This window comes from Argentina silus (assembly GCF_951799395.1).
Source record: "Argentina silus genome assembly, chromosome: 8".
NCBI lineage: Eukaryota > Metazoa > Chordata > Actinopteri > Argentiniformes > Argentinidae > Argentina > Argentina silus.
Window position 1 is genome coordinate 4,165,962 of NC_139662.1, and position 14,615 is coordinate 4,180,576.

Sequence of the window (14,615 nt, forward strand, 5' to 3'; positions counted from 1 at the left end):
TTCCACCAACCCCCCAACCCCCCCCCTCCAGGGAGAGAGAGTGAGAAAAAGAGAGTGAGAAAAAGAGAGTGAGAGAGAGAGAGAGAGAGAGAGAGAGAGAGAGAGAGAGAGAGAGAGAGAGAGAGCGAGAGCACTGCCTGGGGATGTTGCAGCGTTCATCACACCTTAACCACCACCTCCACTCCGGACCGGAGCAGAGCAGTATCCTCCTTCATCTTCCAGAGCTCCACTCCGTCACTCCTCCCCACTGGACCCATGCTGCTGACTGTCTGTCCCAACCATGATGGGAAATGAGTCCTACCAGATATAGGTGAGGACTTCCATTGTTATCTGCTCTAGGGAAGAATGGGGTTAATGATGTTGGATAGGTAGGCAGCAGTGACTGAGGGATACAGTCCAAAGCTCTGTCATTTGGCCTTCCTTGGGTCTCTACATTGTATGAGCTGGGCTTTTCCCATAATTGTGCCCATTTTGTGTATGGGGCTGCACTCAAACTCCAAAATAAGATCAAGGTCAAGGTGTCACTAGTGCTGCAATATGTTACACTGTGTTTTTGGTGATTTTTTTTGTCATGGTTGGTGTGTTCTTACCTCAAAGCTTTTTTTCATTCCATACATTTTTTTTAGTATAAAATGGAATCTCCATTGGCCCTCTTAATGGATATATGGCCTGGTAGTAAACAGATCATCTTTAAAAGTAATGTACTGTAACTTACAAAAGGAAGATATCTTTGTCGAGTATACTGAATGATAACAGAAAATCATTAGTAACGGATAACAGTATGTTCCACTATATTTGCATTATAAGGTCAATGCAGTATTAAGTATAACTGGGTCCACTACTTATGTCTTTCCAGGATAAGTATCATATAACACTATCAAAGTACATGGAGGTATCACCTCTAATACTATATGTGTCCTTAAACATCAATTGTGGGTCTCCTTCTATCGCTATGCTATTAGCGACATAGAATATTGTACATACTGTATGTTTGGCATAAGAGGTATTATTCATAATTATAAACCATCATGCAGATACAAATACTACATGTTGAGGGATAGATTGTGTTCTTGAGCTCTTCTGTTCTCCCTTGAGTCTCAGAAGCACAGCCCGCCCGTCCTTCTCTGAGCCTTAACACAGAGTAGCACTTTTATTAGTTGTAAACCAACCATCTCCCATCTCCGAAACAAATAAGGCCCCAAACTAGAGCTACTGCCAATGATGTTCCACATCTATCCTACTTCAGTTAGAGGCTCAGACAAAGCCTCCACATTTTAATCAAGCCCTTAGAAGGCAGGGGAGGCTTCATCTGAGCAACGACAAGCCAGGCAAAAGCTAGCATTTGATCATCAGGCAGCTCGGTGTGTGTGTGTTTGTGTGTGTGTGTGTGTGTGTGTGTGTGTGTGTGTGTGTGTGTGTGTGTGTGTGTGTGTGTGTGTGTGTGTGTGTGTGTGTGTGTGTGTGTGTGTGTGTCTTTCTGCTCTCCTCAACCAGCCCCTATGACCCCCAGTGTTTAAAAATAGAGCCACGTTACCCAGGGGAAGCTGCGTAGGAGACAGCAACGTACCATGGAGATGAATTCTCTTGTGATGCGGTCGAGGAGCACCCCCTGCCCTCACCCCCCACAGACATGCACACTGTTTTTTAAGTGGAGTTGGGAGCCCTGGCAACATTGTGGCAATGAAAGCTTAACGTAGTGACAACAATTTGGAGGCGGGGGGCTTTAAACTAGGTGTGCAGCTAAGCCACTCCCTAAAGATGGTTGTTTACTTACCATGATTCCAAAATTGATTGATGTCTGTTCAAGGGTTAGTTTTGTACATTCCTCTAATTATGACAACTATTTGATAAGCTGCACTCTTGATTGATGGCACTAACGTAGGTATAATTATCTTAATTATATATGTCAAGAAAAAAAGTGTTTTGGTTGTTATTGTTGATGTATCTATGATCATGTGTGATTTGTATATCATGTGGAAAATGTAGTGCAAGATGATTATGGCTTTGTTGCTGCAGTAGCAGAGTTTGACCACAGAGTGTCACTGCTGGCCACCAGAAGAGCATGTGACAGACAAGAGTATCTCTGTCTCCTGCCCCTCCCTGAGTCAGATGGCAGTGAGGCTGAGTAGATCTGGGGTGTGAAAGCACTGTCTTACTGTTGGTGCCTGAACATTGTCTCTGTGTCTGTCAGCCTTATGGTTTAGTCCTCTTTGTTTAGACCTGCTGTAGTGTTGTGTAGAGTTTGTACCTCCTGTATGTCTAGTCTGAGTCACTTGAGCACTTTATAATAGGTAGAGACCCTGGAGTTGTTCATCAAGCACAGATCAACAAGAATACCACAAAGCATGTTTTGTCTCTAGTCATTAGTCATAACAGCACTGTTAATAGATGGATAAATAGATGGACTGATAGATAGATAGATAGATAGATAGATAGATAGATAGATAGATAGATAGATAGATAACAATTCAGTAATCAGGTAAAGTAAAGCTAAATCTCTAACGAATGTGGCACAGTACGCACACAACAGCATACAAGTGGCAAAGCACACACTGGAAGCACAAGTAGAGGCACAAAGCAACTGCATTTCAGGATGTATTGCCTTTTAACTGGTTTAAAAAGTAAATGGTTTTATACAGTACACATTAACTGCATGACAGCACTAATGATTCATAGCATGGTTTTGGATGGTGGATCACAGGTCATTATGGGCTAAATGTTTATGTTGGAAGACAGATGGAGACAAGCACACAGGTAACTTACATGTATCACATGTATCTGCAGGGACTTACTGTCATAGAATTATAGTTATGCTAATTGTAACCCTGAGAGGAAGCCAAGCTCTACAATCAGACTGGACTGTTATGGATTTCACTGCACCTTTTAAACAGTTGCCTCACAACATTACAGTGGCTGAGTAATGCAACCCAATGGTTAAAACTTTGGAGACTAGTATGGATTATCATTTAGAAAGCTAGATCAGGTGACCTATTATTCATGGGGTTAGGTGAGGGGGGGGGGGGGGGGGGGGCTAGAGAGAGCACAATGGAATGATATCAGTCATAGAGATAGTCATCATACACTCTCTTTAAACCATATCACCTTTTGCCAATGGTTTGCTGGGCCTGGCATGCACATGGAGCTGTCTGCTCTTTGTCTTAAAGCTTTGCTCTTAAGGCAGCTAGACAATCTGGAGAGCACTGGTGAAAGATGGAACAATTTCTCCTTGCACCTAATGGACCAAGCTATGGCAACTCGAAACAGGCCTTTCTGTGGATTGCCTATAATAAGTTAAATTAACTAAAACAGTTATGGTAATTGCAACTCCAGGGGCTCTTCCTTGTCATTCTGTCATTGTGTCTTGTATAAGTACAATAAATGAATCCTGTTTAGACTAACTACATTTCTTCAATAGTGTACTGTATTTATTCATAGTGGTTATAGAGGCTTTCTGTGATTGATCAAAAACTATGTTTATAGTACTTAATCTGTATATGTTGATGTACATTCTGTCACAATGAAGTTCACAATGAATATCTATGTAGTAAGAGTGACAAGGTGAATACTTGAGCTGTAAATAATAATTGTATATTTTGAATTATTACAGATTTTTGTAAGTAATGTACCATTGTGTCTACAGATTTATGATGTAAAGCCATTATTGTGGGGTTGCTGTTCTTAATCAGTGATGAGAGACTGTGTTTGGTGTGTGTTTGTGTGCGTGTGAGTGTACATGTACTGTATGTCTGTTTGTGTGTGCAGTAGTGTTGATGTGAAAATGTGTGTTTCTTTTTTCCACCTTTAGCGTTGTGTACACTTTACATAATCAAACAGACTTGGGACCACTTCTGAAAGCAATCTGTGTTTCTCCAGCAGCTCCCAGAATATATATATATCAACATTTTGGGAAATGTTAAGTAAAAGTAAACACTTTATGAAACACTTAAAACTGTGCATGGAAAGTGCTTTTTTATTTTGGTAGAGCAAATTAATATAAATGCACTTTTATTTTACCCCAAAGACTTATTTTTCTTCCTGAATCTTTGTTACACCTGTCTTGAAGTGGCCTGACCTAACGCCTCTATATTGATGGCCACTGTAAGAAAGTGTTGTCGAAGCTCTCAGCAGACACTACTCAGCAGACACTAATACTTAAAAGAGATTCCTACACTGTATCTGCCTGTGTCAAAGCAATATTTTGCAGAATCTATCTTGTAGGGGACTGATACTCCCTTTGGACATTGGCTGCTAGCAGAGTGACTGGACGATGCCAGTAACTGGGCACCAGGCACTGATGCTCCACCTGCCACTGTGGCACTATTCTGTTGCTGTTTTTACAGTTTGAATGTGTTCATCTGCATCTATGTCATCAATAATGTTGGACATCCTTACCACATCTAACTCCTCATTATAATCTAGATTGTATCTCTTTGCCCCTTAAAAGAGAAAGCTCCTTAATTGCATAGTCTTGTGTCATTGCAACTGTACAGTGTTTAACTACTGTATGTATTGGGGAGGGGTGAAAATTAATTATTTGTTTCACTATAACATACCAATAAAGGCAACACTATTTGATTGTTCCTATTTTCATATCTGTTTTTGTTTGGTTGTATGTATATCTCTACCTATGTGATAGCTGATTGAATAGTTGTAAACATAACTCATCACTGAACTCTCTTGCATCTTGGTTCCTAAATTCCCCTGAATTAAAATAATGGCACCTTTTTCTCTTGAAATATTCTGAACTAAAATGTGTCACCTGATAATCAGTTTTTTATGAGTATGAAGACATACACTATTTGCTAGCTAGAGAGAGAAGAAGACAACCGTCATTTGTGCATGCACACACACACACACACACACACACACACACACACACACACACAAACACACACACACACAGCTTTCATCTTTCATCAAGGCTGACAGGTTTAATATGCTCACATATTTAATGGTTAAGCAGATATACTGATGGCTACACAGAAAATAATGGTAAGAACAGCAGAAAGGAATTGATCAAGATTTCGGTACCAGAATAGATGTGTCTGTTTCTATTTTCATGATACAGTACTTGCTATAACCTTGCATGCATCAAGCAACTGCATGTTTGAGGTAGCAGCCCTACAAAATTCCCTACGATTTGATGCAGTTGTCACTCTCCACTCATAACACCTTGGCTCATTGACAACAAAATCAAAATGGGGTTGGTGAGTGGTATTTAAGCCTAATTGTTGTATCTTGACTTGTACAGTATCTGGCCACAGATTGGCTCCCATCCATCCCTAAATGCTGCAGAGCCCAGGAAGCCAGAGCGTTAGTGTGTGTGTGTGTGTGTGTGTGTGTGTGTGTGTGTGTGTGTGTGTGTGTGTGTGTTTGTTAAAGCATGTTTAAATGGTAATGCCCACTTTAAGTCTGCTCTCAGTCTCTCCCCTCAGTGTGTGAAAGGCTGTGGGGATACATTAGCTTGACACAGAAACAGGAACTCTGGCCCTTTTTACGGTGTCCATAATGATGTTCCACTCTGTTCCTCTATGGCTGTGTTCTCTTTGGCCCCCTCATTAAGCTGGCCTTCAGTCAGTCAGAGTTGGAGTGCAGTGGCAGAGCAGCCAAACAAACCAAGGCAATGGTGTCTATCCTTTCGCCTCGGCTCTCAGCCAAGGCACTTTTGGCTTTTAACCGCCAAACACACGCCTCCAAACACACACGCACACACACACACACACGCGCCATGATTGACACATACTATAGGGCCATTCAGTTCAAGAGCGTATCATGGAGCCAGGCATTAGCACGGTCCGATATCTCACCACTGACACAAATTACTCTGCGAGAGTCAGGGCTGGACACACATACATCCATTGCAAAGCAGGATTATTATGGGATGTTGACAGGACGGCATCAGCAGCCTTTTAAACTGTTGAGTCCAATCTCCTGCTGTGTCCTCTGTGGGGCTAAGTGGATGGTCATTTACACAAGCCCTGTCACAGTCAAATGAAATGAACTAGTCTCAGGATGATATACAAACAGCAGCATAACACAAACATGAACGCAAACTGTCAGGTTGGAGGAAACCTGTTCCTCGGTTGTTTAACTGAAGTTACATACCAATGATTAATGCCCCCAAGCAAAAGATTAGTCCACAACGTTTTTTTCAAGGTTGATTGCGCAGAATGTACTTAAGAGTTCCGCTAGAGCAGGAACTGATACTGACACTGTTGACTTGGCAGACAGGCAGTGTGCGTAAATGTCAACACTATTTTCCTCCACTGGTTGCGTCACACTTCCATTCTTAACCCCTGTGTCCTGTGTTCTTTGAACAGCATCTCTCTTTTCAGTATCCTGTAAACAAAAGTAACCTCCCCCCACACCTCCTTTTCCCCATGATTGAAACACACACACACACACACACACACACACACACACACACACACACACACACACACACACACACACACACACACACACACACACACACACACAAAGCTAATGGGATTCCCATCTTCACAGCTAATTACGCAGGACGATGTGCCGGCATGCAGGTTCCCTTCCAGATGTGTATCTGGCAGCAGTGCATGCCAAGAGGCCACTTCCCTTTTTCCCACTGGCTAGCCACCTGATTTAGGAAGAGGCTTTCAGCAACACACATTTTTCACACTTTAAGTTTCTTTCCTGGCAGGAAGGACTTGGACATGCGCAGGGGTGGAAATCTCTAAGTCATATTCTCACATGGCTGTTTCAACTCCTCAGCCTCCACCCTCCAGACCAGTGTCCAGCTGGTCTTCAACAAGGCATGCTCTAGAAAGGTTTAGCCATTCAAGCATTACAAGAAATGATAAGGCCCTATTCTCACTGAACACCCCTGACTTTAAACAGAATTCACATTGAAAGTTTTTAGACACAGTTACTATCTAATTTTTCACTAATACAGTCATAAGACACTATATAATCATATATCACTATTTCGCTTTTGTCCAGAATTTGGAGGAATTCTTTCATATAATCGTATAATCAGTGAGGTTTGCCATGTTGAGCTCAACTCAAATAGTATGAGTTATTGTGACATAGACAGAGCCATATTGACCAGTGAGAGACACCATGGGCGAGGAACAGGTAGATCAGCAAAAGAGATCGGCTGTTCCCCCTCCAGCTGAGTTTTCCTCTTGGATGAAGGAAGCTTGGCGTGACTTTCTCTTTCTCTACGTTCTAGAGTGAGAACGCAAAGGATGATAGGGAGGTTACTTTACTGCCTTAAGCCTGAGGGCCAAATAATCTGGTGAGGTGTCAGTCCGGTAGAGGCAGGATCTGACCCTTCTATTTCTAAGAAACATGTCGGACAAGACACTTCAGTTTCATGTGCGCTTCATATTGCTCACTATAATGTTTGCTATTGTAGCGAATAGGGGGTATACTGTAGATTGTGAATCTGGTGGGAATCGAATCCAGCGAATGCACCATCCATAGTGCTAACAGAGTCAATTCACTCAGGATAGGGTATTACACTGTGCAATGGGGTGTGGCCTGATGAGCTTGCAGTGAATGCACCAAATGAAGGGTTACTGTTCCAATACAGTAGTCTACTACTTTACTGTACGGCGTTACAATCCCCCTGAAAGTATTTAAAGTGTTTGAACCAGAGTTGTCTTTTCTTTTTTTTGAAATTGATTTTCACATTGACCAAATTACTCATCCCAAGGGCTCCAATGTGAGTGGAACATTGACGCTGTGGAAACAGTCTTGTGCCATCTGCTGAAGTTGACTGATCCTCGACAATGACAAATGATTCATTGGAATGAAAAGTACAAATTATTTAAGTCTTAAAGACAGATTCAGCAACAGAACAGCAAAGAGAATATACCACCACAGGAGAAATATTTTCACTGCTATTTTGGTTTGTCAAGTCCTGTGTCCTGTGTTCTTTTAACATCTCTATTTTCAGTATCCTGTAAACAAAAGTAACTACCCCCCACACCTCTTTTTCCCCATGATTGAAACACACACACACACACGCACGCACGCACGCACGCACGCACGCACGCACGCACGCACGCACGCACACACGCACACACACACACACACACACACACACACACACACAAATTCAAAGGTTAGCCACGATGTTACTCCATTCTTCTTTCACTTTAAGGACTATTATAAGGGTCAGAGGTAAACAGGAAGGAGTTTGAAAAGCACCAGGAAGATTGAGGAGAGAGCAGAGGTCACTGGATTCTGTCCGTTCTGAGATAAACAAACAAGTCCAGAGACAAACAGTACCTTTTGCCTTTATTCATCATTTCTGTGGAATCAAGAAGGCAGGAGCACAACCACTGTCAAAACAGGACAATGAGATTTTGTTTCCATCATACAGAAGATTTACACAAGCAAGCACTGAAGCTTAGAAAGGCAATGAGTCTTTAGGGTGGAGCTGGGAATAGACAGGAGGAAACCAGATCTTTGAATGTAATTGTCAACAATATATGTCACAGTCCCATCAATTGCCAAATACAGTGTAGTGCTGAGGTATGCCCAGGGATTCAATATGAATATGAACAAGCCAGAGGATTACCAAGGCATTTAACAGTTTCCCATTGTTTTTCCAAAGGCAAGGGCAGCTCAATTATTCTTTGATGATTACATATAACCTCTAATGGTTCCTCCACCTACCTGAGGATCACCTCATCACTAATGCATTAGCCACTTAATGTGGGGTGTAGCCAGAGAGCCAAAGAGGGATGATTGCAGTCATTCAAGTCATACAGTATTGTTGGAGTGTGGCTCTGATGCCTCATGTCTGTATTGATGACTGCTGATAGGAGGAGAGGGCTCTGATTAGACAGATAAGAAATACAAGACATGCTCTCTACCTCATTTATTTAAGAGAAGGGGGGACATTTGTCTATATTTTGGAGGACTAATGACTTACATTAACATGATCAAAGCAATCTGTACCATGCAGTATTAAAGAGGTAATGTACTGTACAGTATTGCTTTTAGCAAAAAAACCTTTTCAATCACTCTGAACTCATAGCAAAATGAGTCTCAATGCTGATTAATATTCATGAAATCCAATTGACCATATGTACAGTAGGCTCTCAATGAATCTTCCTTCAATTTATGTCTTTCATTTCCTTTCAATGTGTCCGGATGGCTCTGCACTTGTATGTGTCTAAAGGGACACAACGTGTCAACAGCTTGAGCAAATGCATGTACTAATGGGATGTTACGTTTAAGAGATAATGGCCTGGCTCTCTCACGAGACAACAGTCCATTCCTTTTAAGAGGGATCTTCTTAACATTAAAAACATGACAGACATTTTATTGCAGTTGAAAAAATATCTGTACAATCCTTATTTCTCAGGAACTTCTTTTACTACAGCTCCAGTTTTACTCTCAATTTAGAAAAAATCAAGAATTAGACATGATAGAGGTATACAAGATCTAACTAAAATGGATAAAAAAAATTGGTATACTGATATTGATATACTGTAAAACTCAGCTGTGTGACCAAACAATTTACCCAACAATAGACATAGCCCCCCCCCCCCATACAAAATGGGCTGATTAGGTGTTGTTCTGTTGGTTGGTTCTCCTGCTGTTTCTGTTTCCCTGGCATTACTGCTGTTCATATGCTCCGGCTATACTGCTCATTAAAATGTCTGTGTTCAACACCTGAGGCTCCTAGACTGGTCACTGGAAAACTAGGTGGGCCATAACTGACTATGCTGGGATTTGGATAAAACCAACACAACAAAAGAAAACATTCAACAATTTCAAGCATTGGATTGTGGACACATACTGGATCTCATTTGAACACACATGTACCTCTATTTTAGGCCCTGTACTCTGCTTATGGCTACCATTACCAATAATAGCTATGCACCTGCTATACATTTATAGAAGATGGCATTTTTATCTGAAGTATTACAGAGACAACTGCAAATACTGGACAATATTCTGTCTACATTTTACATCAGATATTGTAATGATATATCGTGCCAAATACCGGGTAACATAATGATCAGCCTCATGCATCAACAACCAGACTGCTGCACGCTGACTCACATGTCCCGATGAGTAAGTGTGCATGGCCTCTTGTTTAATTAATTCTGTTGCATAAAGACTGTGGCCACTAAGGAACCACAGTCTCCCCTGTCTCATTAGTGTGCACCTGGAACCCCACTCTCGCCTCACACTCATCCACTCCACAGGAGGGCTGTTGACCCATAGAGCACATCAAATGATGTTAGGCCATGGTAATACTTCATTACATAACATTATATAATAAATACCTGCACTAGTACTGTACTGGATAGCATCAATTTGAGACTGACCATTGCTGGTATTTTTGGGTGTCTGCTGCTATTGACAAAACCTGACTGGCTTTCTTCCTTTCTCTTCCGTCTCTCTGTTGATGCTGTGAGTTGGCAGGGTGATTGATGGGTTCAAATTGGTGATGACGAGAGTGGTGGTGATGGGTGGTTTTGTGTCGTGGTGTACTGGAGCGCTCTGGGGAATTGCACCGATGCAACACATCACAGTCAAAGGCCAATAAGTGTTCGCACTCGCTGACCCTCTCTTTTTCTTTCTTTCTTTCTCTCTCTCTCTCTCTCTCTCTCTCTCTCTCTCTCTCTCTCTCATTTACCACCACAGAGTGCCTAGAGAAGTCACAAGGGGGGTGGGGGGGGGGTGGGCGCAGAACAAACAGTGATGTCAATTAGAGACTCCACAGAGACGGCTCTCCTGTTGAACACAAAATGCTGTAATAGCAGGTATGCTGTTTAGGTGTTGACCGCTACTTATTCTGCTCTTCATGGATCATTATGTTTCCATCCTGCTCACAGGATTGGGTCTGTGTACTGTTGTTTCTGCGGAGTGTCTTTTCTTAAGATTTTCCCTTAAGAGGACTCACAGGGACCATCCATGAATGAAAAGTGTTGGAAATGAATGACAATATATTTGCAGCTTGTAAAGTGAGTTGATTAAAAAATAGTGTGGACAGTTATTGCTCTAAGCTTATCAAGTGTATCATGACTACGGTTAGGGCATTCCAGATCCATCTTGATTTTTTGTAGCTACTGCTCTGTCTTTAGAGATGAAACCATTGAAAGGATAGACAGCTGACTCCATCGTGACTTCTTCTACAAGCAGTTAGACAGATTGATTGACACTCTTGGTGTCTTATTAAAGACTATGAACTGATAAAAGAATAAGTAGCTTATGTGATAAAATAACATGAAGTATGACTATCGACAATAGTGCTGTGATAGTGAGTGTCAGTGTTAAGGCTCATCATAGTCACAGCCCCACTCAGGATATAGAGGCTAATGGGGGTTGGCTCTCGAAATGGGGATGATGCTTTGGACTGGAAAAGAATAAATCAACAAAGCCCTGAAGCTGCATCACCATGGCAACCGTTTTTGTGCCTCTGTTTTTTTCTCCTTTGGTTTGTGCCGGAGAGGCGCAGAATTGGTGGAATAAGGGTGGCATGGAGAGGAGAGCATCAGAATACTGATAGGCCAGGGCAGAACCAATTAGACCTGAGGATTCTGACATGTGGTGGAGACATGCTCCTCACAGACTTTGGTTCCAGGATCAGACATAATTGTTTATTTGCTTCGGATTTGCTTTCTAATATAGGCACAAAAAAGGCATATTCTTTTGATGATAAAAGACACACGGATGACATAAAAAGGAAGGGGTCTGAAGTATCTGTTATGTACATTTATTTACTTTTACAAAAACATCAATTTCAACAAACAGATGACCACAACATGCAAGATGGATCCCTCTTACAGCTGTTTTTCTATAATAAAAGATACCATATTTAGCAAATAGCAGAGAAAATTGTCCACATGGTCTGACAAGCTTGACACAGGAAAGGGTGAACTGTCTGTCAGAGTGCCTTAGTGCCCAGTTGGACAGACAGTGACAACAAGGGCTACAAGGGGATCCAACCCACTGTGTGTCTGTCTCAAGGCTCTCAAGGGCTTTCAGACCTTTTGTGATAACCCAGCTGTGAAGTATGGTTTTCTCCCTTTACTATTTCTCAGCTATGGGAATTCTTATCAATAATCTTATCTCATGCTGGTATATTGTAGTGACCACATTGCTTATGACAGTGTCCTGCTGCTTCCCTTTTGTGAGGTCTGAATACTTTCCAAGTTTTAATTTTAATAATAAGACTGTGTGTGTGTGTGTGCGTGCGTGCGTGCGTGCGTGCGTGCGTGCGTGCGTGCGTGCGTGCGTGCGTGCGTGTGCGAGTGAGGGTGAAATAATGGGTCAATAATGTGTTGTGAGAAGTGAAACAAAGATGCAGAGTGAGTTTAATGTACCCCCCTGAGATGTCAAGATGGCCACCCTCCAGGGGTTAACAACAACTGGCTACTCTGTGGCCTGGCTGGGGCTGTGAATGAGCCCTTCTCCATGGAAACTGTGTTTGATATTGCCATGACAACCCCTTTTTAGGGTAAAAATACAACAACAAATGACAAGAAACAATGAAGGGAGTAATCAAGGATGACAGCAGAGCCTCTGACAGATACTTCCCCAACCTCTGGGTCGGAAACATTTCCTTTTGCCCAAACTGCCAAGCCCACCAGCCCACCACATCTGTCAGTCACTGGGGCATATTTTTTCTGGTCTCAAGCTAGTCAGTTAGGGAAGTATTCAGATATACAGCAGTATCATCTGCTACTCTGTTGAGTACTTTAGATACAGTTATCCAGATGAAGTATTAAACATGTTGAAAGGACTCTGGTGGCTAACTTTCATTCAAGCAAAAGTGCAATGAGTTTGAACTGTAAATGGTTGTGATTGTAAGTAAACACTAGTATAAAACTGTCTGGGCATACAGTACAGTACATGTGGTAAACATAAAGAAAATGGCAAGACAGCAGTGGAGATAAGCGTTGTGCTATCATGAGCGGGCATTCTCTGAATAACTGAACCTCAATCCACCATCCAATCTAAATGGTAAAGATACAACATACAACATAGTGCATAATACTGTAGATAATCTCAATCTTTCAGCGCAATCTCAGGCAAGAATAACAGGTGGCTGTTGAAGTAGGCAGTTCTAACCAGAGAAGAAGAGTGAGTATTATCACAGGCAAGTGAGGTGGCTGATTCATTTTCTACATTGAGCGAAGTAAGATATATATGTGTGTTCAAGAGTTCCAGATCTTGAGCCACTACAGTATGACAGGTACAGTAAGATGGGTTTAGTTAACTGCTGTCTTATAGTTACACACCACTTACAGTATGTGTTCAGATCAGGAATATGCTCAGATCAGCTGTTTGGTTGGGTATATGTTTTTGAAATGTAGACAGCATTGCATTTGGAATGTGAGAACAGATTAACCTTAAATATTTCTCACATAGTTTTTCACATCTAACTAGAGGTCTAAAATTCAGGGCAATCCAGATGAATTCACAGAACATGAATGTATCATTATTATGAGAAGAATACGAGACAGAATACCAGCTCCCAGTACCAGCCACCCTGTCGCCATTGGTTCAATCCATGACATTTCAATCCATCCTAATGTAAGCTTACTTAGTTATTTCTGCCTTTCTGCAACCTGATTTCATATTGATACATGCTGGATGTCTGTGACTCATGTGTACGTGTGTGCGTATGTGCGTACAATGCACACGTCAGTTTGTTAGCAAGCATAGGTGTGAGAAACCGAGAGAAGGGAGGGGGATAGAAGCAGCTGAACAGTAATTAGTATTGCCTGTCATCCCAAATCTCCATGGAGATGCTTGTGTGTTTCATCTACACCTTCAGCATATAATCAGCAAAACACACGGGGATAGGAGGCATGGGCATGACTTTCATTAGGCTACATCGTTTTACAGACATTACCACAATAACAGAGACTACCGTTTGGTGCTATACCTGCTAAAAATAGAAGTTGTTAACAAAGTGCAGCACAGCAAGGGTAACACAGTGCAACCAATGGATCAGTATGGAGGCTATGGGGCCAATAGATTAGAACAGTGAGTAACAACACAACAAAGTACATGTACTGTATGGTATCGGCTCATAAAAGACAGTTCCACACTTGGCTTTTTATATAGGGAAAATTGATTTTATTTGTATTTCTACATAGAAACACATGCCTACATGATACAAGATAATCAACTGCATTGTTTTAGACACACAACATCTGACAACTTCACTGGGTTTCATTCCAAAATGACCACTGTTCCAAACACAACCCATAACGAGCTTCTCCCCCATCAAAACACAAACACAAACAGTAAAAGTGGAAAAGGAGGTTGAACAGATAGATAGAATTAAATTAAATAAAAAGTAATTTTATTTTATAATCTAATAATTGCATTTCTCGATACTAACTGAGCAGATCATGTATTCTATATAGGGTTATATTATTTGGGAATGGTTCAGTATAGTGTGCTACATACAACTGTGCTTTTATATACAGACATTTGTGTCAGAGTAGAAATGGGGTTGATATCTAAATAAAATAAAATTAACTTTACATTTGTTTATTAAAAATAAGGCAACTATGGTAGACCATGAGGAACGTATTAAGTTTCCTTAGCAACAACTTATGCAAGGGATATCCAGATCTCAAACAACCAAGTAAAAA